The sequence below is a fragment of the Equus przewalskii genome, chromosome 32, assembly GCF_037783145.1.
Source record: "Equus przewalskii isolate Varuska chromosome 32, EquPr2, whole genome shotgun sequence".
Classification (NCBI taxonomy): Eukaryota; Metazoa; Chordata; class Mammalia; order Perissodactyla; family Equidae; genus Equus; species Equus przewalskii.
In genome coordinates this window covers 17,578,086-17,605,884 of record NC_091862.1, presented here as the reverse complement: position 1 = coordinate 17,605,884, position 27,799 = coordinate 17,578,086, and the positions used below count along the sequence as shown (strand labels likewise).

The 27,799-nt window shown below is 43.9% G+C and overlaps 1 protein-coding gene and 2 long non-coding RNA genes across 4 annotated transcripts in view; 2 read left to right on the top strand and 1 right to left on the bottom strand.

Annotated features, from left to right (window-relative positions):
- LOC139080769 (uncharacterized) overlaps positions 1 to 24,479 on the top strand; it is a 33,135-nt gene extending 8,656 nt beyond the window's left edge. Inside the window, exon 3 of the long non-coding RNA XR_011535520.1 lies at positions 24,401 to 24,479. This is a non-coding gene — a long non-coding RNA (uncharacterized lncRNA). The remainder of the gene's footprint in view (positions 1 to 24,400) is intronic.
- UST (uronyl 2-sulfotransferase) overlaps positions 1 to 27,799 on the top strand; it is a 350,943-nt gene that overhangs the window by 303,155 nt on the left and 19,989 nt on the right. The window lies entirely within an intron of this gene.
- LOC139080768 (uncharacterized) lies at positions 598 to 11,092 on the bottom strand. Its single transcript, XR_011535519.1, has 4 exons — positions 10,710 to 11,092; positions 9,565 to 9,811; positions 9,034 to 9,141; positions 598 to 4,034 (listed from the first exon to the last, which is right to left on the bottom strand). It is a non-coding gene; the product is annotated as an uncharacterized lncRNA (long non-coding RNA).

Below are 27,799 nucleotides of genomic sequence, written 5' to 3'. Positions count from 1 at the left end.
AATCGGAGCAGATACTAAAAGATGGGTGGCCACTTTGTGACTCAGCAGCCAGGAGAACGAAGTTCCAAATACCATTCTCTCACTCCCGTAAACCCAAATCATGGGGAAGAAACACCTAGATAATGCAAAACATGGAGCGCCGGGCGACTTCCTTACAGGTCTCATTTATCCTGTTCTGGGAATCCGTCTATTTCCAAGTATGAAATGGATGCAAGGAATGAAAAACAAAATATACAGCAAAGCAAGTTTGATCACAATTGATGCTTGAACTCATCAAGATAAATGGTGGGTTCCAGACGTCCTTCATCAGCACTTTCATGGCAAAAATATATCAAAATAGTGTTCCTCTCAAGAGAAAAAGAAAAATCAAAGAGCAAGAGATATTGTTGGTCTGAATTTGGAAACCAAAAATCCTAAATTCTTAAACTCTTAAGCAATTTCTTTTTAGCTTTTGGGGAAATCTAGTCTCAGTTAGGTGATGCTTATAATTTGCAAGAATAGTTTAATTTGTTTGGATGAAAACTGGGTTCATTAGTTATGAGAAGCAAGAAATGAGCAATACATACACGCACTTGGGAACACACATAACACACTCGATTGCCATTTGCATTTTGGCTTATTTTACTATATTAAAACCAGGGACCTATACAGTTTTAAGGCATTGTCTCTGAGCTTCTGCTCTGACACTGTTTCCTCTGTCACATCTGCCACCAAGTTTCCTACCATGGTCAGAGAGCCACAGTTTAAAGTCACCAAATATAAAACTTACAACCCGTAAGCAAAGCCAGACAATTTCAGAGGGCCGACTAAACCAGCATTCGCCTGAGTGCCTGGCTCATTCCCCATTGCCCAGGGCTCAGCCTTCAGCTAAGTGGAAACCTTCTGGAAGCCCAACCTGACCCTCGCCACGGCTGGGTTAGCCCTCCTCGGTGCTCCTCCCTGATGTAGCACTCGCAACACTCGACGTTGTAAATGCCCATGTAACCACTACCTTGTCCTCTAGACCACACCTCAGCGAGGGCAGGGACCTTGCAGTCTTGTTCGCTGCTGGGTCTGCAGCAAACACAGCACTCAGAATGAATGAGTGAATGAATAGAGAGTGCATGAGGTCAACTACTCCTTTTTCACTGAGCAAAGGGAAGTGCGGAAGATGCAGTGAGAAAGGAAGGCAAAACAAACAGGAGAGATGGAGAGAGAAAGAAAGTGACATAACTTGCCACCTCTTGGAACCCACGGCTGGTGGGCTGACAGGACTGGAATTCCCCTGGTCAGCTTCTAAGGGGATGCTTCACGGGTATTTTATTTAAACATTTACACATTTAATATTAAAAATATAGAAAGAAAAAATTTGAAGAGGGAAAATCATTCAATATGGGAATTTTACTCTCAAAGAACCAAGCAGGTAGGTCCAATAAATCAGATTTTGCCTCTGCTCCACCATGTGTAGAATGATTTACTATATCCATACGGGAAATTAAAGGACTTGGAGCTGAGAGACAGTCCAGAGGCCTGAAGCTGGGATGGTACAGACAGAGCTGTGTTTGGAGAAGTGGCTCTGAGGCTGAGGGAGTGGACACCTCACAGCTGCCCGAGTCCACAGGTGACCGCGTTCAAAAGAGAGGAGTCACCAGCAGCTCTGTCCCACGGCAGACTGACACAATGGAATGTAAAGTCGGCAGGGGGAGGTTGCTGATCAAGCTGCAAATGTGCTCTGTCTGTCCTAACTTGCAGTATTTCATTCAAGTGTAAGGGGGCTGTCATATTTCATACGGCCTAACACAATTTCATACAGTTCGTAAAAATCATTAGAATACTTGCAGTTGAAAAACATATGTTCAGGCTTCACCATAGAAAGAAAATAACTGTGCATAAAACAGAATAAAGGGGTTTGGGAAGAATATTAACTGATTAGCACATTCTGTCGATTCAGGAAACCAGAAACCAGGCATATGGAGAACCCAGAGGGGAAAGTGGAGATCTTAAAGGAGTGAGAGACTTCAGCGTGGAGAAGAGATGACCTTTCACTAAGACGTCCCTAGTAATCCTACTTAAAGCTTATCATCAGACTTGGACCAAATGTGCCATGTCATTGAGTCCTAAATCAAATCTAGGCTGTGGATGGCCCTGGATTCCAGAGCTGTGTGGTTCTCAAACTATGCTGAGTTATTGTGTATAAAGCTGAAGTCCCAGGCCTTTTGCGTTTAAGGACCGAGAAAAAAAATTTTAGTGGAAAAGTGGAACCAAAATAGGATTGTCAGGGTTTGTTTTTTCTTGGTTAAATAAAAATAAGAAGAACGAGGAGGAGGAGAAAGAGAAGAAAAGGAGGAAGAAGAGGGGGAGGAAGGAAGGGGAGGAGAAGCAAGAGAGAACCATCTATCCTCACCAAGATTTTGAGAAAAGAATGGCCAGTTTAACACCAAAAAACTAAGAGCATCATCTCCAAATTAAAAAGATATAGAGTGTATTTAAGGAAAAAGTCGCTCATTTTGGTTTTCTCAGAGGCGGGCTTTGGGGAACTAGTGGATGGAATAGTCTAGAATATGAGCTTTGCAGCAACACAGGTTCAAATACCGACTCTTCCACTGGCTCATGACTACTAACACTTCCGCCGTCCAGGGCAGGGGCTCCAAGTCCCTGAGGCGTGGCTGGCCCTTCTGCGAAGCAGGGACTCTCACTTCAGAGCAATGGTGAGAAGGAAAGGAATCCAGCACATTAAGCCTAATAAATGGAAGCTGCCGTCATTCTTGGGTGTATCATTTTGGCCGTCCTTTATCCCCAAGACTTGGGTGAGTGTATGTAAGGGTAGGGGTTGGGGTCAAGGGTGGAGAGGAAAGGTCGCTCCCAGTCCTCCCACACCCAACCTGAAGCTGCTCCTCTTTGGGACCACAAACTCCCTTGACCTAGGTTTTGTGGGAGCTCATTCTCTTCGTCCCTGTTAGGGAGATTCATTTAAACTTGGTCTCACCTGACTAAGGAGGATGCCTGAAGGGACATTTAAGTGGGAGGCGCCTCTGGGTCCTGCCCATCCTGGAATTCTCCTGGACCAGTGCTGGAAGGCCCCTACAGCTGCTAGGAAACCCATCATCCTGATTTAGAATGGAACTGATTTGTTTGTCGACCCTCAAGACAGATGGAGCAATTGTTGCCAAAAAATAGAGGATTTGGCCGTGACTGGTTCTTATTTTCTGTAGAGCTTTTTTAGTTAGAAGATTTATGTCGGGGTGTAACATGTGGCTGTAAAACGTAAAGAGAGTTAAGTATGATCCCCCTTCTCCCCACCTCCCTCCTGCCAATGAGTGACATGCGGATTTTAAAGGAAAAAGCTAAAGCTCTGGATTTGAGAGTCAGATGTTCGGTTAAGGACGAAATGATTTAACCTCCTCACCGGGATATTCTGAAATGCTGTTCTCAGTGTTGATTGGCTCAGACTTTGAGTTGAATTCTGTAGCAACCTCATTTGAGAGGAAAATCCTGCGCTATGAACAACGGCTCTGCCCAGGATAACCTTCGGGAAAGCTCCCCAGACTGGCTGCCAGCAGAGCTGTGCTCTAAACTACGGCTTTATTGTTCATCTCTTTGTGCCTCAGTTTCCCCATAGGAATGTAAAACTAATACCAGCCCTTTCTCTCTGACAAGTCTTTGGTAAAGATCAAAGAAAACTAAAGATTTGAAAAGGTTCCTAGCAGTAGTACAATACGCTACAATGGGGATTATAGTAATATTAATGGGATGTCAGCTTGATTCTTTCTCTAAAGGCCTAAAGCTTAAAATTCAAACACACTAAATAAAAGAAATGTTTGTCTAGGACTTCGGGACCTCACGGAAAACTTGGCTTTCAGCCATGGTGTAACCAGATGCTTTCAAGAGTCCCCTGTCCCTTGAAATGCCAGGCAACGTGGGCTCCAGCACCACCATCGATTCCAGTTCTATAGCCCGTGGAACTTCAAGACTCGCTGGTAGATTCTTGTGTTTTCTGGAGAGCCTTGTCTTCTCCCGGCCTCTTCTCCCTGGGTTCCTGCTTCTTTGTGTTGAAGCTGTGGGGGAGGCGGGAGGGGCAGGGGTGGGAACAAAGGCAGGTTTACAACATATAACACCAAAGCCTTCAAAGGAATGGCTGGTCCTGCACCTGCACCTTTTCCTCCTGCCTTCCTTCTCACCCTCCTCATTCATCTCCCCCCTTCCCTTCGGGAGCACACCCCACAAATTCCTCCCTTGTCTCCTAAGGAGCGACTTGCCCTTCCTGATCTCCTGGTGCTGGCTGACATGCAAAGGGTCTCACCCCATCCAGCAGGTTCATCAGGCATTTTTTCAAACAAGGCCTGATGCCGCCTTAAAAGGAGTTCAGATGCCAACTGTTAAGATAATAGCACCTGGAGAAAATAGCACTGTCGCTAATGGCCGGGAGAACAAACTAGTTCTCAAATTGTGGTTCCCCGCCAGCAGCACCAGCATCACCATCACCTGGCAACTTGTTAGAAATACAATTTGGGGGCTGCAGACCCACTAAACCAGAAACTCGGAGGGTGCAGCCCAGCAATCTGTGTTTTAACAAGTCTCCAGGAGATCCCGATGCTGGCTGATGTGTGAGAATCTCTGAATGCGCTAGGGATGAGCGGCGCGTCTATCTTGCTTCCCAGTTATACGGCAGCCGGCGTAGCGCCGGATGTATAGCAAAGATTCAATGTGTGCATGTTAAATAAATGAATAGACAGCCTCTGATGCCATGTAAAGAAGAAGAAACAATATAAAACACGATTTCTGCTCTCGTGACTTGAAACAAGTGACATTAAGAAAGCAATGCGCTAACTTGAAGTTGTAGAACAACAAGTCAGCTTGCAGATGTTTAGCCTGTGTTTTTAATGATGCAGATGCAAAAAGTAAGACTGAGCAACTTGACCAAGATGTGAGGAAGCAGAACTGGCCCAGGACCCAGCTCTGCAGGTATCCTGGCCTCCGAGTGTCCTGGGATTTCCCAGCTCCACACCCTCTCTGTGGTGGAGGATGATTAATGGCTGGATTTCGTGGTTCAGACCTAGAATCTGTAGGGGCTCAAAGGGAGAACTCGGTGTGGGCTGGAGGAGCTGGAGGAGGTCGTGCCGCTGATGGGGAACTCATGCTGGGCTTCTCTGCAGAACAAGAAAGATCTGGATGAGCAGAGATTTATGGGATTTTCTTTTCGGGTTCTGGTAACATTCCAGAGCATGGAGAGAAAACACGTAGCAAGCTTGTATTTAGTGGACATAAATTGTGTTTGCCCAAAGAAGTCAGCCGGATGCAAACAGCCAAGCGCAGGCGCAGGCCAGGCCCCCAGGCTGAGCATGAAATTGCCCTTTTAGGGCAGCTGGGCCCTAAAATGTGCCTGTCTCCTCCAGCCCTGACACGCCCTTCTAGGGCGGCGAGGATGATGTTGGCCTCTCTCTTCCTCTTGCTCTTGGCTTTCTCATTTTTGCCTCCTTGAACATGTCTGCCCCTCTGCTCTCGTTCATCCTTTCATGGTAAATTCGGCAGCAACAACAAAGTCTGATGATTTCTTTGAATTAGAGGTTCCCCCACCCACACGTCTGTGTCACTGCCAGCAAAAGGTCCTCTAAATAGTCATAACCCTGGGGAATTTGTGGTGTGGATGAAGGAGAGTGGGAGGTATGAAAAAGCCAAGTGAAACCTTGACAATTTCCCTTCAAAGAAAGTAGGCTGGAGCCCAGAGGAGGTACAAAGACAATGCCAAATTCACTAATTTTGAGAAGAATGGCTAACCGCCAACCTACAGCATATTGGAAGCATTAGCACCTGTAGGCGACATTTATCATCAAACCTCCAGCAGCAAAATCTGACACACCACGTGAATGAATGAATGAATGAATGCATGCGTGAAAAGAGGGAATGAAAGTGCCTGTAGAGCTTCTCAAGAACTTGAAGTATAAAACACCCATGCATGAGTTAAAAGTTGTCTCTCAACAGTATTATAGTTTGATAAGCTCCAGGGAGCCCAGTTAACTGTCAATAAGTGGCTTTATTAGAATTTTTATTAAACTAAAGATAAATACAGGATGTCTAGCTACTGAGGTGATAAATTATTCTGCTAAAGAAAAGGCCAACTGAAATTAGAACTAACTACAAATCATCTAGAATTTCAGGTGATCTTATTTATTAAAAACATCAGCTGCTTCATCACAGATTGATGTCTAGAGGAAAACGGTGGGTGGAATGTAGAAGTGGTAAATGAAACATAAAATCAATAATCCAATCGCAGAGCTTCTACAGAGGCTAAAAAAACTGTCCGCATTATACCACAGATCAAGCCCAGGCAATTATATTCATCACATGGCAAATAAATACCTGTGTACTCCAACTCCAATAAATACCGTACGACTGTCTACTCGAGAAAGAAGGCTCCTTCTGATGATCAGTGAGCATTTATGACTGGAAATCTAGACATCCTGAATAGTTAGGCAGCAATGTACTTAAAGTTGGAAAAGGCTATTTTTTTCATCTAATTTTTTTAAGGTCAGGTCACTTGTACTTTTTTTCCCCTTTCTTTCTTTCTTTTTGTTTTCCTGAGGAAGATTAGCCCTGAGCTAACATCTGCTGCCAATCCTCCTCTTTTTGCTGAGGAAGACGGGCCCTGAGCTAACATCAGTGCCCATCTTCCTCTACTTTATATATGGGATGCCTGCCACAGCATGGCTTGCCAAGCAGTGTGTAGTTACGCACCTGGGATCCAAACCAGCGAACCCTAGGCCACCAAAGCAGAACGTGTGAACTTAACTGCTGCGCCATCGGGCTGGCCCCACTCATATACTTTTTAAGCAACTCCTAGTAAAGGGTCAACATCCCAGGAATGTAACTGCCATGGGGTTGGTATGCAGACTGGGGACCCTGATTTCAGCAATCTGACAAGCTACCCAGAGCTCAGGATGCCTTATTCTCAGTCTGAAAAATGGCCTGAAGTTATGTTTTTCCCCTCTTTGAGTAACAGCTGAATCAGTTACTCAATGGTCAAGCACTTTATATACATGTGTATTTATATGTATATATATGTGTATAATGTACATATATGCATATTTCTATGTATATATATATATTTCTATGTATATATACACACATATATGCAAAAATACATGATTCTTTTTTCAGGGAAAGATTTGTCCTGGGCTAACATCTGTTGCCAACCTTCCTCTTTTTTCCCCCTCCCTAAAGCCCCAGTGCATGGTTGCATATCCTAGTTGTCAGTCCTTCTAGTTCTTCTCCGTGAGCCACTGCCACAGCACGGCAACTGACAGACAGACAGGCAGTGTGGTTCGGTGCCAGGGAAGCAAACCGAGGCCACCAAGGCGCTAAGAGCACCGGACTTTAACCACCAGGCCATCAGGGCTGGATCTGTAATTTTTAAATAACCTATTAGGTAGCCATCCTCAAGCAAAACTCGAAGTGTTTCCTTGGGCTTCATCTATCAATACTTGTTGCTAAGCGATTTTAAACGAAGTTGAACATTAACTCTACAGATACCAGGTTGGACCCATCCGCATGGGTGGAGGAAGAATTGAGGTCCAGGGAGTCACATAAGTACACATGTTACCAATCACAGCCACCATGTAAGGAGAACAGGCTGCACAGGAAGGCTGCTGTGACTTAGCTTGAGATCACACTTCAATGGAAATTATTTGGATTTTAAACCAACATAGGAAAAAAGAGTTTGTTCTGATTTATTGGGTCAGCTTGGAGCAAGTGTCAACAACCGTGTGTTTGGAAATGCTTCGTGGGGTGATAAAGGTTTCCTGTTTTTCCCAAGCAGGCCTGGTGTAGTTAACGATGGTGGGTGCCAGCTGTCTTTTGATGTCTACACATACAGCATCAAGATCAGACTGGCTGGTGCCCTGAGTAGAGACACTGGTTTCAATGTTGGGGGTGCTTAATGCATGCTGGTGTAGGTCTGTGTGGTTTCCCTCCATGCTTAAGGCAGTTGTGTTCTAGTCTCATCCCCCTGCACATCACATCTGCCCGCACCTTCAGGAAGGGAACAATTCATCATGCGTTCAACTCTCAGTTAAGCATAAGGTGACGACCAGGCTTAAGGAACCTCCAGGGACACTGCTTCTCCTATCCTTATCTCCACCACCATTTCAACCCTCATCAGCGTTCCACCAAAGGGTGGCATGGAAAACAAGAGAAGGGACATCCAAGCCAGACTCTCAGTTATTAGAGAAGCACTAATCATTTAGATCTTAGGAACTAAGCACATTAAAATGAAAGTTCAGGGGCTGGCCCAGTGGTATAGTGGTTAAGTTCATGCACTCTGCTTCAGCGGCCCAGGGTTCACAGGTTCAGATGCCAGGCATGAACCTATGCTCTGCTTATCAAGCCACGCTATGGCAGGAGTCCCACATATAAAGTAGAGGAAGATGGGCACAGATGTTAGCTCAGGGCCAATCTTCCTCAACCAAAAAAAAAGAAAGTTCAAAGGAGATTCTTGGGATTGCGGACTACTGTATGCTCAGCTATGTGCTGTTTAATCAAGGATCTCAATTACCCAGATGTCTTTGTCCATCTTCAGTGTGAAGAGCTCAGGGATTACAAATAATAAACTCCCATTGATCCCAAATGATTGAGGAAAGAAGCATTCTAGCTCATTGTCTATTTGTGTAAATAGATATCTACTCAGCTCTATTGATATTGCTCTCATGATCTGTGTTCACATCTGACTTCCCCAACTATCCTATTGCTCTCCCCGGTTGGTACTCAGTGCCTGACATTAGAAGACATTCAACAAATGTGCATTAAATGAATAAATTAAATTTTTTCACATTCTATAGAAACATAATTCATATTAAAAGTTTTTGAAATATTACTTTATCTTTGCTTATTCAAGTTACTTCAAGATACTAAACTTTCTGCATATAGTTAATCATGCATTGAAAAGTGTCTGGTCTACGTCAGTTATTTATGTTAGATGCTGGGAAGTTTTTAAAAAGCAGTAAGACTCTTAAGAGCTCCAAGTCTAGACATAACTAGCATTTTCCAATATTTGCAACGTACCTATCTAGTTGAGTCCTCACAGCAGGTCCGAGGGGAAGACATCATCTTCATTTTACACACGTGCGTACCCAGGCTCAAGAGGTGAGGTAAATTACTGAACTAGCGTCACTTAGAAAGAAACAGAGTTGGGATTCAAATACACGTCTTCTGATTCTAAATCCCACACACCAAAATTCCTTCTAATTTAATGACCGAAAGTACTGAAGACACCAGTATTGGAATGAGGGACTTGAATAAAATCAGTTCTCATCTCAAAGCATGTTGTGGAAGCCACTTTCTAACCATCAGCCCCATAGATGAACACATCTACCCACTGTTTCTCTCCCCTCCTCCACTCTGCTCCCCTTTCCCATCCCCCTCCCCATCTGCACACTTCTCTTTCACACATCAGTAGACCACAGAGGGGAAACTTTTTATCTCACCAGAATGATCATTTAGATTCCTGAGAAATGTGAAAGCAACATGGAAACACACTCATTTAAAGTGTTATCACAGAATTTGTAATGATTGTTTTAAAATAGTATTGATTACCTGAAAGTGCACTTGAGGAAGTAACTTGGTAAGATTTTATAAGACTGAGTTGAGTTAGGGGCAATTTTCCTGATGTTGGTCCCCATTTGTGAACCAGGTTCAAAGGTTGCGGGCGAGGGTGAAGTTGGGCTCGGGTCTGGGGTCTCTGGGGCACTCCCCCGGGAGGACACATTCTTGAGTTTCTCCTTCCATGGAGGAATACTCCTCGGAGTGTGAGTCGAACTTCCCTGACCACATCTGCCTGGCCCTGAAAGATTTGGTGCAGTGTTACTTGAAAGGAAATGTTTATTATTATTATTATTCTCAGATTGGTCCCCAAGGAAGAGAAATAATGGTTCCTCAGCCAAATGTTTATTCAATCGAGAGTAAGAAAATTCAAGCCTCATTGGAGAGAAATCTTGTTCTTGCCAAGGGGATGGGCAGTGGCTCCAAAAAGTAAGATGTTGCAATGCTTACATCACAGATTAAAGTATAATCCTTTCCTTTAACTAACTTCCCAAACTCCACTGTAATTTTACCTAATCTATCGAGTGGATCCTGTTCTACATTTTACACATCTGGCGGTAAATCTGTGTTTAAGTGGCCCTCAACAAACTTCTATCCCTCAGCAACCATGATGCTTAGAGAAGAGATGGGAACATGAAAAGGATTATCTCTAGTTCTATTTGACTAAAATGTCATTGGAAGGTCAGTACAACCCAGGCCCAGGTGGTTTCCCATGTGAGACGCAGAAATCCATTCTAGGTGGGGAAACAGCATATATAGGAAAATTAAAAGATCCTATGGTCTCAGCTCCCAAAGAACTAAGAATCCAGTTGGGAAAGCAAGATCTAAAGAGAAGAAAAATCAAATAGCAATATAAGGGTCAAATGACAAAAAACGACCCAGAGCAACTGCCATACATTCGGGAAAGGGAGAAAAGACCATGACATCCTACAAAAAAAATTATGGCAATATTAGTGGTTTTAATAGTAGCCATATAGTTCACCCTTGTTTAAAAAGAGTAGAGATTTTTGCTAAGGGGCCACAAGGACGACATGCGTTGTTGACAGGTGTTGAGACCTGGCTCCAGGCTCAGTCCCCTGAGCTGAGCCCCCTGCTGCGGATAAGGGGACACTCTATGCTGCTTTACTGCTGCCACTCACCGTGGAAATTAAATTCATTGCCTGATCCTCCTTCATTCCAAGCCACTGTCCCAAGAAGACAAAAAAATGTTTTTTCATTTTAGCCAATTTCTTCTTCTCTCGATGTCCTGAAAAAAAAGAAGCAAAAGTTTGTCATGTGTCCTGTTTCAGCGACAGAAGGTAAAATAGGCAGTTTCCACATGTTGTTCTGTTGACAGCGCGCCATATGGTTCCTGTGAAGGTGGGCCCTGCTCCAGGGCTGGCGGGGGGAGGGGAAGCCGTGTGACCTCCTTACAGCTATGATGGTCGCAGCTCAAGGAGCCGCTCCCATGGCTATTGCTCAGGCCTCAATATTGCATGTTCCTGGCCTGCTCTGCTCTCTCAGGCTATCCCCTGAGTCTCCTGTCATTTGGAGGAGAGGAATGTGTTTACTTTCAAGACAAGGATTCGGAGCCCAAAACATGATTGGCTGCCCTCTATAAAGGAGAAATTTGGGCCAAACAGGGCCTATCCAGAGAGAAATGCGTGACTTTTAATAACTAAAAACCGTGTACAGTGGGTCGTGAATGATAACATCGTAGGGTGTTTTCAAATAACTTTAAGACCTTTCGCTGTTGGAAGGCTGAATACCTTGGCTATTTATTAGATCCAATTGCAAGTAGAAACTACTCTTGAAAAAAAATGCAGCTGTCTATAGTCCAAAACCATGGAAACCAGCTCTCTCTGCAAACAATGAGCCTGCTTCCAGCCAAGGCAGCGAGAGATTCTCATTTCTCATGATTTTCTTCCAAATCCCAAACAGCAAATGCCTTTAAAATGCACAAAAGAGCAAGAAGCCTACTGAATTGGCAATTATTCCTGTTCCTTTTTAGTAAAGGAGGGGAAGGCATAAGAAGATCTGTGTTTTGCTGCTTTGGGGCTTCCAAAGACAAGATGGCCTTAGGACAAGTTAACTCTCAGAGGAGAGAGCTGCTTGGAGCTACAGAGAGAGAGTGTTTTTGCGTTTTCGTGGCCAAGGTATGTTTTCTTTTTTGCTGAAGGCCGTCTTGCAGGGGGAAACCGAAATGTCCTAGTTCCAGAATGAACCCCCTAGAAACCACACTGCTTTTCAACATGGTGATAGTCAGCACATAGTTTCCCAGTTATAAACCACTCTCCCCCTCATTCTCCAATCCCGGATAGTCCGTTTTCCAAACACACTCTTGCAACAAATAGCCATAGCCCAAGTAAGTTGAAATTTTAAATATGCACCAAAATGCAGGTCATGTTATCAGAGTCATCGTAGAGGGCCCAATCTGTTCACTCAGTGGCTGACCCAAGCCATAGTGTGAGACTGCTGAGGCCTGATGCTCGTGGAGGCTGTCCACCACCCTGCCTCCCCATGTCCCTAGGCCTAAGGCAGTGTCCTCACTCACCAGGACCCTCTGTTCATGTTGGCCAGCTGGCTGATACACACATCCACACGAGTGCAGGGGGTTAGCAGCCCAGGAGGGCTTGTTGTCTCCTCCTGACAGCTCTGCTGTCCCATTGTAGGTTAGGTTACCCTGCTGTGTTCTCGAAAGATCCTGCATCCACTCTCCCAGCATCCCTTTTGCGCTTCACCCCCTCCACGGACTGAGAGCCCCCTTCCATTCACCAGTGGAAACCTACTCCTCGATTCAGTGCCTGGCGCACAGGAGAAGCTCAATAAACATTTCCTGAAGATTGTTGGAAAGATGATGGCCACAGAGATGCATGCTAACTATGCATTTGCTATAAATGAATCTACTTGTAGCATTTCAGCGAGAGAAGTATTTGAGTAAGAGAGAGATTTAGAGCGGAGGGAACTTGTGAAACCCTATCAAATAAGGTACCATCTACTTATCAGGCCTGCCCTGTGCATAATCTGTAGTCTTTATAGTATCCTGGAGTCGTATGAGAATGTGATTAAATCAATACACCCTCTACCCAGAAAAAGAAACGCTCACACACAAAGGGAAATATTGTAATCTTGCTTTCAATTTCAGGAGATTAAAGGATCCCTTGAAATGCGTGCCTGGGACCCCAGGCTAAGAGCCTCTGCTCCATCTTAGTTGGATACTTTTCTCCTTTTCTGCTTTAGATTTCTACCTCCCAGAGGGCAGAAAGGAAATATTGGTCAGCCCAGTATCTATCGGTAGTAACCACGGTTCCTTGCATATAGTAGGGGCCCAATAAATGGTCAGTGAAAAAAATGCACACATATTGAGAAAGGGTGAATCATTGACCCTAAAGGATTCAGCAAGAGCACTTGTTCTGAGCCACCCATCATTAGCTTCTCTGCTTTCTCTCTACCTAGCCACACCTGCCTCCAAAGAAATGAGAGCATCCCCACAACCTTCAGAGTGGGGAATGCAGGGTGCTCCTGACACTCACACAGAGTGACTGACCCAGGGCGCTTGCCCCAGACCAGTTTGGCCTCAGTACACTGTCCTCTGTGGTGAAGGGGAGGGTTGTAAGACTGCCCCAGGGGATGCTCTGAAAACTTCTGGGGGCACGTTTTGGTTGTCACACTAATTAGGAATCACCATCAGTGTTTATTGGGTGAGACCCCAGACATTTTGCAATGTGCGGGCAAATTCTACACAGCAAAGAATTGTCCAAAGTCCCACGTGACCTCCAAATGTGCCATCAGATATTCATGTAGTTGAAAATGTGTTTATAACCCTGTGATCCTAGATCCTAGCTCTGTGTTACATATCATCACAAAGTCATTTTCTGCATGGTTTGAGCATACACTCAATTTTCTGAGAACGCAGGTACCACTTAAGTTAATGGAAGATTGTACACTGTTTGATTTGGAACTTTACCAAGAGTTGTTCACCCTTTGAAAAATCATAATACCAATGTCTACACCTCTGACGGGATTGAGTCACCAGCACAGCACGCCTGCAGGAGGCTGCATGAGAGAGCTATTGCATTCATAGCGATTCAACATAGACCTGCAAGCTCTATTTTATCTTGTCTTCGAGAGTAGCTGTGGGTAGGCATTTACACATTTGAACGCATATTCTTCTTTAAAGTTGTTTTTAACATTTCTCCTTTAGATTACAGTAAGGGCATTCTATTGATTTTTAAAGATTATATGAATAGATAGGTTTTATTATCTAGATATTTAATTTCAAGAGAGTGAAAGGCCTGTAAGAACATATTTCCTACAACAAAGTCTAATAGTGAACTATGATGATACCATTTAAATGGTGAATCATTAAGGATGCTCTTAACTTCAAGTAACAGTGTGCTGAATGTGGCTTAAAAAACAACACAAAAACAATTTTTTCACATAACAAGATGGCAGGTGGTTCCAACATTGGTTTAGTGGCTTCATGAGGTGGAAAACAACCTGGGTGATCTCCATCTTTTTGTCTGCTACCTCCAGTGTGCTGGCATTTATCCTCAGGCATGTCCTTTCATGGTTTCAGAAGGCCTGCAGCCACTCAGTTTGTATCCAGAGGGAAGAGGCACTGATTTTCCCTTGCATGGCTGTTCTTATCAGAGAGGAAGACTTTTTCCAGAAATTCTAGGGAAGACTTCCTTTCGGGTTTAATTCACAAAGATTTAATCAGATGCCCATTAATTAGATGCCCGTGGCTGCAAAGCCAGCTGGGAAAGCTGGAGGCGGGCTCCGCTGGCAGGGATATGGGGGAGGGTGACTATTGGTTACAGTCAAAACTGTTTGCTGCTCATTGTGTTAACCATTACTCACGAGCAATAAACAAAACAAGAGCAAATGGTAGCTTTAAAATGATGTTATACCTCAACCAGAAGTATGAAAAGATTGGACGTTAGACTCTGATGATGTTGATTTTCATGCCACCTTTGTTCCTACCTGCCATAATTTGATTCCATCTCAGAGTGGTATGTTCTGGGTTCAAAAAGAGATTAATCTCTGCCACCTACTTCCCGGCTTTGGTGTGGGTATCAAATGAGAATATATGCAATTATACAAAACTCTTTACACATGTAAGATATTCTTGATCTGATAGCATCAATCTCAAAGAATACTTAAGGAGTATAACCGTCAGTTCATTTCACGCTAAGTTTCACAGCCTAAATGGGATTTAAAATGGAAAAAAAAATCTGCATGAGATTGAAATTTTACAATGTAACCTTCCAATTCAAATTAGAGAGCTGATAGACTAAACTCTTGGATGTTGAGAATGTGACCTTTTGGAAAAACACGGAACTACAACAAAAAAGAATCAGTATAGACTAAAGACGCAGTCAGCAAAAAAGAGAACAACCTGTCCTGTTTGAATCCCGATTGACCATGCTCTGTTCAAGATCTAGAATACAAGGGAACTGGAGCCAAGAGCCAAGAGTGATACTGTTATCTTTAGCCCCTGCATGGTGAGCATTTAAACGCTCTTCCTGTGTTGTGCAATGGAGCCGGAGCAAAACCAGGGGTGACCACATGTCTGGGCTTGCCCAAGAAGGTCCCAGCTTACTCCTCTTACTTCTACCCTAATTATTAATAGCACTTCTTTCCTTCTCAGAAGTGTCCTGGTTTGGGTGATAAATCATAAATGATCATCTCACTAACCAATTGAAAAGTTCTAGATTATAAACATCAACTCATGCCCAGTCCCCCCGTTGTAGAGCTGAAGAAAGAAAAGCTAGAAGAAGAAGAAAGTTATAGGGTTCAGAGTGGGAGCAGAAGGAGATTAAACAGGAAAAAAAAAAAAAAAAAGGAATCAATTAAAAAAATAAAACATCAATCCCACATTAGGAAGAACAAAAATCCAGAATGCCATTCCTCCAGGAATTCTCCTCCTTGGCTGGGAGCACTGGTGGGGAAGGAAAATTTCACAACGGCCCAATGAATGGATGGCTTGTTTCCCTCCGAAGAGTCTTACAGCTGGACACCAGTAGTCCGAACAGCGGCCCTGCTTCTCAGGCAGGCTTCCAGGGCCGCCAAGTGTTAGAAGCCCTTCATAGAGCAGCAGATTTTAAAGGTGAATTGAAACTATTTTAAGATCCCTCCAGGGCAGCAGATGGACAGAATGACGGATTGTTACTATGGTGTAGTTGTTTTCGTTCCTGGCCCAACTGTGCACACAGCACCATGGTTTCATGACTGGTGTGGTTTGCTCTCTCTGCAAGCAAGATGCATTCTAAAAAATATGCAAAGAAGGGAGTGTAGGAACTAGATTACAGGTTCTTCTAAATAAAATAGAAAAATATTGACTAGGCCGTAAGAAGACTAGACAAACTGATGTGGAATTTTGCTTTGATAAGAGGACAGTGATATGTACATGAAATTATCCTTTCAGGAGTTTCATTCAATAAGTCAAAACTGAGAGTTCTTTAGATCGGAGCAATGTCACCAAATTCTTTGGCCAAAATAATGATCAATTTTAGTAGAGCTCAGTGGTCAGGTGTTCCAGTTCTGGATCAGATCGCCTTGACTCAAATCCCAGTTCCACCAGTTACCAGTAACTTTAGACAAGTTTCTTAACCTCTTTGCCTCTCAGTTTCCTCATCTGTAAAAAGGGCATAATTATCTTATCTACCTTATAACGTTGCTGAGGAAAGTCAAGGAATGAATTGCTTAGACTAGAGCCTGGCATATAGAAGTGCTTGTTAACGTCAGTTGTGGTGGCCATGGCCCTTATTAAAATAGTGTAATTGCAAGGTTCCATTGTAATTTCTTAAATATACAACTTGCTATGCTTAACTTGATAAGCCAGGATAAATTGGCTTTTTTGTTTATTTTTTTCAGGGATTACCAGTGCTGTTTTGATAAGGATCCTAGTTTCCCTCCCTTGAGTAGGCTAGTGGGGAGAAGGTTTGTGAAAGACCAGAGCTGTTATAAAATATAGTTCCGTTGTGGTATAGCTCTCAGGGGCTTCTCTGCTGCCCTGGTTAGAAAACACTGAGACAGGGAAGTAATAGGAAATCGATGGCAATTAGAGAGAGTTCCCCAAAGCTGGGAAGTTAGGACTGAAATGTCTTCGTTCCACAAACGTCACCTAAGCACTTTACTAGGACCTTCCCGTGCTACAAAGATGTCCATAATGTTCAAGGAGTTCATTCATTCACTCATTTATTCCACAAATCTTGAGTGTTTATTATGGGCCAAGAACTGTTCTAGGGGCTGGAGCTAGAACAACGAATACAGCAGGGTCCTGAGCACAGGAGTCTCTCAGAATATGAGGATGCTGACGAATAACAATTATCAGATGCATGCTGGAATAGCTCAGCGAACTTGGGCAGCACAGAGAAAGGGTGCCAGATTCAGTCACTTGATGTGTGAGAAGTCAGTCTCAGGTTCTGGCATGGCCAGAGATACACATGGGAGAGTTTCAAAGTGGTGATCCTGATTTGATGTCAGATCGAAAAGAGCATGAAAAGCTTAAAGTCAATCTAGCGTGAGCAGCGAGGGGAGAGAGAAGCAATGGGCGAGGCAGGGAGTACATTACACACACTGGCTCTTTGCAGGCAACCTGCTGAGGTCAGGGTTGCTATGGTCTTTTGACAGATGAGGAACCTAAAGTCGAGTGTTTAAGTGTCTTGGTTGAGGTCTTGAGCTGCTTATCTGTGGAGCTGGGTAAAGCAGGTTGGTGTGGCTGCAAGCCTTGGTTTTTCCACTGCCCAACTGGGGCTCAGTTCCAGGGAAACTAACAGAGCCCAGCCAGGACCTTGTGGGAGAAAAACTAAGAGCATATTGTTACATTCAGAGTGATAGTAATACGTTTAAAATTAGATTATATTAGGAAACTGGCAGTGAGAGGTGTCCCTAGGTGTGCTCAAGCCTGGATGACGATTCAAGCAAATTAAATTCATTATCTATGGCCCAATAAGCCCAAAGACAAATGTTCATTCACGCAGAGAAATAGAGCTGCCTGATCAGATTACTTGTGACTTCGTTCTCCCTCAGACGCCCGTCTGGCCCAGAGCCTTATGCAAATGAGCTTTGGATGTTCATAAAATCTCTGTCTCCCCCAAATGCAGATTGCCACCTGTTCCACCTCTCCCAGCCCAGTTCTCACTCTCAGCTCTCTGGGTTCTTTGATTGGTTTTGCTCCTCGATTTCTAGGACCTCCTTCACCATCACCCCATCCTGGGTCACTTAAGGTTTATATTCAACTCTAAGTTACAGAAAACTTGACTGAACAATGGCTTCAACAAATCAGGTTTCATTTTCCTTATTGGCACCACTGCTGGTGCCGGTGGAGGGGCTGAGGGAGGTAAGGCTGAGATTTCCGTCCATTTTTGCTGCAATCTTGTTATCATATCTATATTCTGGGCAGAAAGAGCAGGAAGCACCAAGGAATGGATGATACTTGTGTTTAGAAAGCAAAACTTGTCCTAAATTCTCTAACAGACTTCTCCTTGAGTCTAATTGGTCAGAGTTGAGTTTCAAGGCTACCCCAGCCAAAAGGGAGGTTGGGAAGTATAGTTTTTTAACTGGGCGCATTGCTGCCTCACACAAATTCAGTAAGGTAGACCCTCATAGAAAGTAGCATCAAGCCAAGATAGCTATAAAAAAGTGTCAACAGATCACAAGTTTGTGCCATCCTGCGAGAGAACAAGCTTCCTCAGAGAGTCTCAGAGTTTCTCTTCCACTCACCAGGCACGTCCCAGTGGCTACCACGTGCCAGACACTGTGCAAGGCTCTGGGCAGAAGCAGTAGCCGCTCACTGACTGGCCTTGAGGAGCTTGCCACCCAGTGAGGAGACGCTCAGATCCACAAGGAATTACAATACACCCGGGGGCCGATTTACAGTGCAAGGGTTTGGGATCCATAGAAGTGTCTGGTAGTTTATAAAGATTTAAATCGAAATTTCTTTTTTTGTAAGAAATTAACAAAGGGTTGATGTTTTAGCATGTTGAAAAACGCCGGTTGTCCACTTGGTCATCACATTATCATATAGTAAATAAACCATTTATGGAAAACGTGAGTATGGAAAATGTTTATAAAGTCAGCATCGGCATTCACTAACAATGTCTGATCACGGGGCAGGTCAGCCTTCAACCACTGTCTGTGCTGCCCTCCAGTCTCCATTACTAGAATGTTTGCATAGAAGATTCAGTGTTCTCAAAAATCAACTCAAAATGGATTAAAGACTTGAATGTAAGACCCGAAACCATGAGACTTCTAGAAGAAAATATAGGCAGTACGCTCTATGACCTTGGTCTGAGCAGCATATTTTCAAGTCCCATGTCTGACCAGGCAAGGGAAACAAAAGAAAAAATGAACAAATGGGACTACATCAAACTAAAAAGTTTCTGCACAGCAAAGGAAACCATCAACAAAACGAAAAGACAGCCTAACAATTGGGAGAAGATAATTGCAAACCGCATATCAGATAAGGGGTTAATATCCAAAATATACAAAGAACTCATGCAGCTCAACAACAAAAAACCCAACAATCCAATTAGAAAATGGGCAAAAGATCTGAACAGAGATTTCTCCAAAGAAGAAATACAGATGGCCAACAGGCATATGAAAAGATGCTCAACATCATTAGCTATCAGGGAAATGCAAATCAAAACTACAATGAGGTATCACCTCACTCCGGTCAGAATGGCTATAACTAACAAGACAGGAAACAACAAGTGTTGGAGAGGGTGTGGAGAGAAGGGAACCCTTGTTCACTGCTGGTGGCAGTGCAAACTGGTGCAGCCACTATGGAAAGCAGTTTGGAGTATCCTCAGAAAATTAAGGATAGATCTACCATATGATCCAGCTATCCCACTGCTGGGTGTTTATCCAAAGATCTTGAAAACAGAAAGGCATAAAGATACTTGCACCCCTATGTTCATTGCGGCATTATACACAATAGTCAAGACTTGGAAGCAACCTAGGTGCCCATCAAGGGACGAATGGATAAAGAAGATGTGGTATTTATACATGATGGACTACTACTCAGCCATAAGAAATGATGAAATCCGGCCATTTGTGACAACATGGATGGACCTTGAGGGTATTATGCTGAGTGAAATAAGTCAGAGGGAGAAAGTCAAATACAATATGATCTCACTCATAAGTAGAAGATAAAAACGACAAAAAAAAAAAAAACACACATAGCATTGGAGACTGAACTGGTGGTTACCACTGGGGAAGGGGGAAGGGGGGAGGGCAAAAGGGGTGATTAGGGTCATATGTGAGGGGATGCACTATAGTTAGTGTTCGGGTGGTGAACATGATGTAATGTATCCAGAATTTGAAATATGATGTACATCCGAAAAAAATAAAAATTAAGAAAAAAAAAAGAAGAAGATTCGGTGTTCTTCCAAATTTGGCACTCTCTTCTTGGTGCCACCTTTCAACGAGATGCACTGCCTGGTCAATGTCATAATCCCTTGGCTTGTTTCCAGTGCAACTGAAAACTTTTACTGACTCCAGTCGGGATTGTTTTTCACTGCTTCTTAACCTGGGGGCCCTCGTGCGATGTCCATTGGCACTTTCTTGTTATACATTGACTCAGAAGTGTAAACACTCTCAGGAAATGTGCCTTCACAGAGCATAGTCTCAGACTCCTGACCAGGCCTGTGACATTGTCATGAGAGGCCCTGGAAATGGACCCAGGCCGGGAGGTTGCCCTGCCACGTTGGCAAGAGTCTCTCTCCACGGTCGCACCCAGGCACCAATGAGAGACCACAAAACCTTTGCCAGGCAGTTTAAATCACATGGCCCTTGAATGTGTGTGTGTGCATACCCATGTGTGTTTATTTGAAGTTTTTACTTTTTAAATATTTTATTCTGAGAAGGAAGCTATGGTGTGATATTTCTGTAGGGATAAACAGTACTATGGGAACTCAAAGGAGGTGCATTCAGTTTGAGGGATCAAACAAGGCCCCTCAGGGGACAGGCCATCTAAGATGACTGAAGGATTTTGAGCTCCCTTCCTTGGACCCCCAGGGCCCCTCCTATTTCTGCAACCACCCCCCCACCCCGGAAACTGTCTAGCAAATCTTCCTCCATGGAGACGGGGGGAGAAGGTGGGCCTCACGGGGGACAAACCTTCTCTCCAGACAAATTCACTCCATTTCGTGTTGATTGTCTCACCCTAAAGTTCAGAGAGCGACCTTTCTGAGCCCTCCCCAGGACTGAGGCTTCCTGTGCGGCCTGAGGAATAATGAACCACCATCTCTGCACCCAAAAGGGTAGAATTTTTTTCCTTCTGTATGGGAATAGCCTCGACTTGTTACCAAGATTTCCAGGACAACTTTTAAATGTCAGTTCTGTGAATTTTAATACAAAACATTTGAAAGCAGTTTTCTCTTTGGCTTATCTACAGTGATTTGACATTAGAGTTTGGTATTTTTATTGTTTTTCACCTTGTTAACTTTAGAAGGCCTCACTGCGATTTCTTTTTTTTTTTCCAAAGATTTTATTTTTTTCCTTTTTCTCCCCAAGGCCCCCCAGTACACAGTCGTACATTCTTCATTGTGGGTCCTTCTAGTTGTGGCATGTGGGACGCCACCCCAGCATGGTTTGATGAGCAGTGCCATGTCCGCGCCCAGGATTCGAACCAATGAAACACTGGGCCGCCTGCAGCGGAGTGTGCAAACTTAACCACTCGGCCACGGGGCCAGCCCCTCACTGTGATTTCTTTTCATATTGTCCTAAGGATTTCAAAAGGTTTTAAGATGGGCTCAAGCTATGTTTCTAAGAATTGATTGAGAAGCAAACACATTTCTGGTTCCAGACCTGTAACCACCACTGAAGCCAGGCCAAAGGCCTGGACATAGACTTACCCCAGCCCAGGAAAGGAGAGAGAGGTAAAGAAGTGAGGCCATGAGGGCGTCTAAGAGTGCCCCAGGCAAGTGTTAGCAGAAGGCAAGGCTGTGATCACAGCAAGCAGGCCATGGGCTTCGCCAACATGGTCAGAATCGCAAGGGGTTGAAGCATTCTTCAAGAATCTCCTGATTCCTCACTGTGCATCCTTGCTAACTAATTCCATGCTATCTACCTTACCCCAGGGCTTGTGACAAGCAGCCACAGTTCTGGGATCATTGTCCAGCTGGGTGGCTTCCTAAGGAGATGAGGAGGAGGTACAATTATGCCCATCACCGAAGAAGCTTGGGTCCTCCAGGATGCTTTCTTATTGATTTGCTGGTGTAATCCTGTCACTAGTTGGTTGGCTACTGGTTTAAAATTTCTCACGTTGATATTCAACCTAAAAGATTGAAATGTTGCAATATCATCAAAACTTTATGCTACCCAAGTGACCATTTTCAAGGAGCTGGAAGGATTTCTAAGTGAAAGTGCAGATCCTATCAGGAAGTAAATTGCTTACTTAGACGGGAGGGTATTTAATGTTGCCCTGGACCTCTAGATTATTATTCACCATCCTAGACGGGGCCATTTAGGTTTTTAAAAAAAATTTTCTTTACGGAGTTCATATTGGTTTATAACATTGTGTAATTTCAGGTGTACATTATTATATATCAGTTTCTGTGTAGACTGCATCGTGCTCACCATCAGTAATCTAGTTTTTATCTGTCACTGTGCGTATGTGCCCCTGTACCCCTTTCACCTACCTCTCCGCCCTCTTCCCCTCTGGTAGCCACTAATCTGCTCTCTTTGTCCATATGTTTATTTATCTCCCACATATGAGTGACATCATATGGTGTTTGTCTTTCTCTGTCTGGCTTATTTACCTCAACGTAATACCCTCAAGGTCCATCCATATTGTTACAAATGGGATGATTTTGTCTTTTTTATGGCTGAATAGTATTCCATTGGATATATACCCACATCTTCTTTATCCATTCATCCTTTTGATGGGCACTTGGGTTGCTTCCACATCTTGGCTATTGTGAATAATGCTGCAATGAACATAGGGGTGCGTAGCTCAAAGAATATGGGGCCATTTTAGTTTTTGTGACAGGCTGCTGACTGTTGCTGGTCACTGTGTTCCCTCTGGCTGTCCCAGCTCCATTCTAACCCCGCTGGATTCCGCTATTGGTGGGCCAATCTGGAGCTTCCCTGGGAAGCCGCTCCACTGGCTGATGGTTTAGGATATGGGTTCTGGGTCAGTTCTGAGCTGCCTTCACATATGAGGAGCTTAAGTAAGGCCTTAATACCCACCACCCCCCCCCCTTGTTCTTTCTCTCTTTTCCTCACTCCCCAGGTTCTGCTGAGGGCACAGAGAAACTGTGACATGGGAACATGGCCTTACTGAAAGCCTACTGTGTGGAATGCTCTGTGTTGGGGACTTTAGATACAATTTCTCTTTGAAGCTTCATAAAAAACTAGGAAATGGATCCTATTATAATTTCCATTTGGTAGGTGAGGCAACAGGTTCAGAAAAGGTCAGTGACAAGTTATATGGCTAATCTGAGTCAGTCTGGTTCCAGGCCTGTGCTCTTCCCAGTCACACTGTGCTGAGCCCTGAAAGTCCCAAATTGTCCTCAAGTCCTTAGATATCCCCATCAAAGGTGTGCAGTGATGGAGAGGAGAAGACAGAATAGACGCCATATCTTAGGGCACCTGAAATAAGGCCAAGACACCAAGGTCTAGCGCTCCTGAAAGGAATTTTCCCGGAGCATGTTAATAACCCAGACAAGGGGGGCTGGCCCCGTGGCCGAGTGGTTAAGTTCGCACGCTCCGCTGCAGGCGGCCCAGTGTTCCGTTGGTTCGAATCCTGGGCGCGGACATGGCACTGCTCATCAAACCACGCTGAGGCAGCGTCCCACATGCCACAACTAGAAGGACCCACAATGAAGAATATACAACTATGTACTGGGGGCTTTGGGGAGAAAAAAGGAAATAAAATAAAATCTTTAAAAAAAAAAATAACCCAGACAAGGGTCACTGGTGGTTACACAACTGCCATGGTTCTCCCAGAGGGCTAGTATCCGTAACAGCAGAAATGGGGAACCCCTTAGCTGGTTTAGATAGCGGATAAAAACTAAGAGAAATTATGCCTTGGTCTGCACTAAGATTAGGCAGGTGAGGGTAAAACGCTTTGCTCCTAAAGGGAATCATGTCAACTCCAGGTGTTTTCCATGGTTGTCTAGTACTCATCAAAAAGATAGTTGATAGTTATATCTTTTTTTTTTTCCAAATGACTTAGATTTAATCATCAGAAGGAAATGAAATGGAGCACTTACAACAGAGAAGAGAACACACGGGTGTTTTTGCAAATGGTGCTGGGGCAGAGAGGCTGCCTCCCAAACTGATCCCTACCGAGCAAAGATGCCTGCAGTGGCCCTAGCAGTCTGTTCCAAGAAAGGAGAGGTGGTCCTATGGGCTCATGTCCCCTTGCCCATCACTCACTCCTGACCAGCTTTAGAAGCCCCCCATGCCCTCTCTGGTCATGCCTTTTTGTTTTATGGCTTGGGCAATGTCATCAACCTGCAGAACAGGACTGCTGTGTTCACAGTGGTCTTGGCAATTTCTCAGCCAATGGCTACCAGATGTCCGGTTCTTTCATGTCCTCTAAGGTAGCAGTGCCATCATGTCTACCTTAGGTATCACGGTTCTCCTGGGGGGGGGTTGTCCCTAAAGGAGGTAAGCATGAGAATGATCTCTACCACAACTATTTACAAAAATTATTTGATGTGGGGAACTGTAGAGAAGAAGACGTAAGAGAAAGGATGGTTCAGTGCATTCAGCCTCTGAAAAGGGAAATCAGTGAGACCTCAGATGCTCCAGAAGAGTTTTGGGTTGGGGTGTACAACTTAACTTGAGGGAATAGGGCCCAATATACTCCTTACCGTGCTCTTTGTTGTCACAGAACACAGAGAATATGATCATATTTGAACCCACACTGGGAGACAAGGTAAAGACGGATGGTCACTCGCAGCCAGAAGCAGGCCGGCAAGCTCTGGAAGCCCCAGACCCCAGCTGGCCACCCTGAGAACTTGAAGACCAATGTCTGGGCACACCACTGGGGACCTCTGGACTAGTCAATAAAATGATCTGATGAAAAGTCAGAGGAGCCTAATCCTGTTACCACTGATGTGCGTATTTCTCCCTTGGGCAGCTCAGGAATCAACACAACTATTTGGGGTCTGCAATAGCCTCCTAAAACCCTCCCTCTCTGAGCCTAAACCCCACCTCAGTCCAATCCGGAACTCCTGATGGTGAAGAAGAGTCCTTTTGGTGACACATCATCAATTCCATTTCTCTCAAACAGCTAGAATGTCAACAATGCACTAGAGAAAGCATATGAAGGAGGAGAATTTGTCTCTGAGTCACATCATTGCCGGACATTTTGTGCATAATCTGTTCTTTCCATGAAATCTTTGGAAGAAAGCTGCTTTATTTTAAAATGTGACATCCCACCAAAAGGTCTTAAGATATATCTTCTATTGTATTTTGGGTAATATCCCATACTCACCTTGCCACATCTCAGGTCTAATGTAAAATGTTGATCTATAAATTTTAAAGTGATCATATTTTTGATAATTTATTGTGCCTTCAATTAAATTTATGATATAACTAGATATCACAAAGATATGTGATATCCCTGACTGTAGTCCATTGAACCACTGCTAAAAATAACCTAACAAAAGAAAAAAGTGACCTAAACTTGCTTATCTCTATTTATCAAATTGAGTTTAATAAGTAGCTTTGATATGACCCAGCAATCCTACTCCTAGATTTATACACCCAGGAGCAATCTGTGCATAGATCTGCCAAAAGACGTATACGAGAACACAAAAGACATACGGCAGCTTTATCCATGATAACCCCCAATTGGAAACAACCCACATGTCTGTCAACAACAGAACAGATGAGTAAATTGTGCTATATCCACATAATGGGACACTCCTCAGCAATAAAGTTTACAAATACTCTCAGTAACACGGAAGAATCTCACAGACATTATGTTGAGCAATAGAAGCCAGACACGAAAGAGTATATATTGTATGATTTCACTTATATGACATTCAAAAACTGGTGTCTGGAGTGCTTACCTCCAGGTGGAGAGGCGGAGATTGACTGGAAAGAGAACAATGAGCTTTCTGGACACACATGCTATGTCTTGACCTGGGTGGTAGTTCCAAAGGAGTACACGTATTTAAACCTTGAGCGGCATACTTCAAATTGGCGGATTTTATGTATTTTACTGTATGCATATTATATCTCAATAAAAAAGTAAAAAGAAAAATAGATTTGACATGAATTTAGTTCCTGGGAAAACTCCCCCTGTGACCTAAATTGCCCTTGTATTAACAAAAAAATGTTAGAAGTTGACCTAGGCAAGACCAGGACTCTCTGGGAGAGAAGCAAGGGTTAACCGTCACATCAGGATCAGCTGCAAAAAGCACTGAGTGAAATTGGCAGATACTTCCTCTGCTGACCTGGTCCATCCGAAAGTCTCAATTTAGTGCTCATTCCACCCTTTCTGCCTTTCACTTTCCTTTCTGGGACTTGTTATGGGCTGAATTGTGTCTCCAAAATTCATATGTCGAAGCCCTAATCCACAATGTGACTCTATTTGGAGATAGGGTCTTCAAAGAGGTGATTAAGATTAAATGAGGCCACTGGAGTGGGCCGTAATCCAATCTGTCTGGTGCTCTTATAAGAAGAGGAGATTAAGACACAGACACACGCAAGGGAAAGACCAGGTGGAGGCACAGGGAGAAGACAGTCATCCTAAAGCTAAGGAGAGAGGCCTCAGGAGAAATCAACCCTGCCAACACCTTGATCTCGGACTTCCAGCATCCAAAACTGCGAGACAACAAATTTCGGTTGTTTAAGGCCCCCACTGCATGGTACTTTGCTATGGCAGCCCTAGCAAACTTGCATAGGTTCTTCCCCTGGTTGAGAAGACTCACATTCCTGCTCTTGCTTCCTGCCCTCTGTGGCTGCTTCACCTAAGTGGCCTTAACTTTATCCTTAATCTGTGTCTGGACCTCAATTCCAGAAGATATTTGGCATTCTGGACCCAGGACATAATCCAAGAGCAAACCACTTTAGACAAACACAGGAAGCCCAAGCCCCATTTTCTGAAAGACGAAAAAAAAGAAAGCATAGAGAACGGAGATGAACAAACACAATACCCTATGGAACATCTCAGTCTCCTTAGCTTCAAGCTTCTCCCAAAGGGAAGCAATTGTTCTGCTTGAATGGGGGACTATTTTTTAAAAAGAGAGAAGTGGGTGATGGAGCAGATGAGGTCCAGAGCACCAGAGAACTGTGTTTTTTCATGTTAACATTGGTAAAACCATGAGAGACTGACTTCTACTTCCATATAGACGGGGTAGATGTAATTTTCCCTCTTCCTTTTGCCAAGTACAACTAAAAACTCTGGACTTTGTGTATGAAACCACGTAAGGTGGAAAGAAGAGGGCAGATCGGCTAGAGACAGCCCGACCCAAAGAATGACACGGTGGTGAGTTCCTGGGTTTTCTCTTTTGCCTCGTGTATCTCAGACTTGGAGCTGCAGAAGTGGGCAAATGCTAGGATGCCAGTGGGCACACACGAGAGAAAGCCCCAACTAAAGCCTGCTCTCTTGAGCCAGAGGACCAGGACCGGGGCAGCCTCGTAAGACAGGTTATTTTAGACAACAACTGTTCTACTCCAGTAAACACCATGGAAAAAACTGTGGCCCCAATCACGCCAGGAAAGGCCAGGTAGGGAGCCTAGAGTTTCGTCTTTACAGGCTGCAACAAGGTATCCCAAGCCTGCTCCCTCCCTACTCCGCACCAGGGTGATATCAGAGAAAGCTACTGGGGAGCCAGGACGTGACTCCACTACGTAGTAACAACACCACGCCATCACAGCGGAATGCACATTTTTTACCAGCCGACAGAACAGATATCAAGATAGACCATATCCTGGGCCATTAAAAAACACTCAATAAATTTAAAAGAATTGAAATGATACAGTGTGTTCTCTGACCATAATGGAATCAAATTGGAAATCAATGACTGAAAGATAACAGGAAAATCTCCAAACACTTGCAGACTAAATAATAGTGGATTATCATGTCTTCTTAGGGAACAGACCCTTTGATCATTATATTGTCTCTTTATTTGTCTTTGGTAATTTTCTTTGCTTTACCTACTTTATCTGATATTAATATAGCCACTCCTACCTTCCTTTGATTAATGTTTGCAATAATATATCCTTATCTATTTTTCGCTTCCAACTGCCTATATCATTATATTTGAAGTGGGTTTCT